Raw genomic sequence first — 3015 nt, forward strand, 5'->3', positions numbered from 1 at the left:
GGCCACCCATAACTGCCTATAACTCTAGTTGCAGGGAATCCAAAACCTTCTTCTGGCCTCCTTAGGTATCAGGCACACATGAGGCATACGTGCAGACAAAACACTCATATACAAAAAATAAAGATGATAATTTTTTTAAAGAGCAAAACTTTTTTTTTTAAAGTCCTACTTTCCATTAAAGCAGAAGACCTAATCTTTATCATAAGAACAGGACAGCTTTCTTGCCACAGGAAGCAGGCATTTTTTCTATAGCCTGGACTGTCCTCCTGAATCGAAGCTAGTCTCACTTTTTGAATCTTTCTTGAAAGACAAAACCTCCCAGGGTTTCTGAGTCATGCCTGGGATGTCTGCTTGTTCCATCCTTACTGCCCAGGACCATGAGTTGGCAAGGACTTAAGAGAGCTTTTGCCAAAGGCCTTGACTTTGGACTAGGAATCTCCTTCCCTGAACAAGAAAGAAACCAGGAAAGAACCAGGGTGCCCTAGGCATGGAATGGGAAGGGAAGGGAAGGGAAGCTTGACTGAGAATTCACTGGGGCCTTGTGGGTCTATGGAGTGGGCTCTCTCTGTTACCTCATTAGTACTTTTTATATGAATAGAATTGAGGTTTGAATAAATCAGTAAGTTGATTGTGCATTCACATCCAAGAATGGTAAGCCAGACGTGGTGGTATTTGGGAGGCTGAGACAGGAGGGTTTTAAATCCCAAGCGAGGTTGACTACATAAAGAGACCCAGACTATATAACAGAACAAACACACACACACACACACACACACACACACAGATACCCTCAAAGTCCAATTGTACTTGGTCCTTCGGGCTCCTGGCCTCCCTAGTTTCCAGCTTGTTGCCTTACTCAGGGAAATTGTGGTTAGATATCACCTGCCTCAGTGCTTTTCTTCCTAAAGAATTAGGCTAAGACCTGAATACATGACCCTTGTCTTTGGGTCTTGGCTTCTACTCTGTGATTTGAGGATGAGTGAAATTCATCCTAAGGGTGAGAGTGGAGGGTGGTGCAGAGAGCTGTTGGATGGGACACACTAGAACAGTAACATTTAATGTCGGAAAGCTCTATAAGACAGTATTTTCATCGCAGACATAATTTCTCAATTATGTCTCATCCTCAGAGGGGAGAAAGGAAGGACTGAGTGTATTCCAGGCTCACACCTAACAGATTTTAATCCTGAAGTCTCATGTATTAACATGACATCTTGACATACATTTCAAGCTTTAGCTGGGGTCAGTCTACAAAATCATTTGTAATTCTGACCTCAGAAACTCATTTCCAATTCTTTGGGGCCTTCTGAGGTCTGGGAAACCAGCTGGCAAAACATGAATATAATATACACTAAACATAACAGAGAGCCTGCCAGTGACGTGGCAGCCCCAATACTGTCAAATTACAAACTCAGCATTGGATGTGTGCTTTGGACAGGGCTGGGGACTCCGATGTCTTTCCTATCTCCTGCTCTGCTGCTAAGAGTCCTTCCCTTACATTCCTGGTGTTATGGGACCTCCTCAGAGCCGCCCAGTGTCAGCACATGATGGAAATAGGTGAATGAGGGCCAGTGTGCTTGCACAGAGTCTGGTACTTGAAAGGATGGCTGTTACCTGAAGTCTTGGTGCTAATGGGGGAACAGTCGCTGAGGAAAAGCAAGGCTTTGGCAAGGTAGATGGGATGCATTTGTTTAGACTCTTCACCTTTGAACAGTCATAACGCAGACAAAGACAATCTGTCCCCAATGTGGGGACTGGTTAGGATGATGAGACTGAGTTTTAGGAAAGACTCCAATCAGAGAAAGGAACAGGGGCCAGGAGTGGCCTTCTCTGGGATTTCTTAATCACAGGGTTGGGAAGGGTAAGTATCAGAATTGAAAGGTGGGGGTGTTGAGACCTGTGTGAAGATGCTTTTGAAGCGGTACTGTTCTAGGTAAGTGGCAGGTTACAGGGTAAATAATACTAGCGGCAGTGTAATAATACTTTTGCTTTCACTCCCTCGGAGGGTAGTCTGGCCTTCAAACAGTCACTTTATGATGGGCTCACCCCTGTTGGGTTCCTTCTCGCTTTAGGAACTGGTTTGTTTCTTAGTGTGCTCCGAAGTGGGAATGCCTTAAATGTGCCAAATATGTTATGCTAACCTATACTACTCCCCGGATCCCACCTGCAACCCTCAACTACCCAAAAGTCCTAGGGTGGGGAGCTAAGAGTTACGCACCCGACCCAGGCATTTTTTACTCTAGGCTTCCTGGGCGAAGGCCCCCTCCCCTCCGCCGCCCAAAGTCGCGGGCCCACGTCTCCGTCTCCCCCTCCCCCGTTCCCGTAGGGCAGAATTCCCTTTGTAATTAATCCCAACACTCAAACCAGAGGGGAGGAAAACGTGTTAATGAGAGAGCGTCCCAGTCTGACTAGGCGGTCGTCGCTCACAGCTAGAACACCAAGTAATTAAATTATTTTTTTGGAAGAAGGGGGGGTATGGTGGCGATGGTGTCAGAGAAATTCCGTATACATAGGAGTGGGGCCTGTCTCTTGTCACTAATTAAAATCAGGGATGACCCTTTTCTCACTCAGCTCTGGGCCGGGGTTGGGAGGGGGATCACTCTTCCCACGTCTCAGATTCCATTGGATTTTGTGTGGCCGGGTTTGTGGTCCCAAAGAAGAGAATATGGCCAGCATCAGGGCCTAGGGGAAAGGTCTTCAACGGGGGTGGGGAGCGGGGGGGTCTCAGAAGACAGCTCCAAGAGGGGCTGCGGGTTGGACCAAAGCCAAGAACCGAGGCAGCATCAAGCCCACCTTCCTGGCCAGGTCCGCAAACGCGGAGCGGGTTCCCAGGATCCCGAGGGCGCAGGGCATGGCCAGGCGCAGAGCTGGGGGAGCCGCGACTTGGGGAAGAGCCGGGCCGCAGACAATGGACGCAGCGGCGGGAGGGGCGGCGGCCGCGGGAACAGCCGGGAGGCGGCACCTGGGAGCGCGCTCCCCGCCCCCTGCCCCCCTCCGGTCCCCTCCCCCTCTGTCCCC

This window comes from Cricetulus griseus, chromosome 5 (assembly GCF_003668045.3).
Source record: "Cricetulus griseus strain 17A/GY chromosome 5, alternate assembly CriGri-PICRH-1.0, whole genome shotgun sequence".
Taxonomy (NCBI): domain Eukaryota; kingdom Metazoa; phylum Chordata; class Mammalia; order Rodentia; family Cricetidae; genus Cricetulus; species Cricetulus griseus.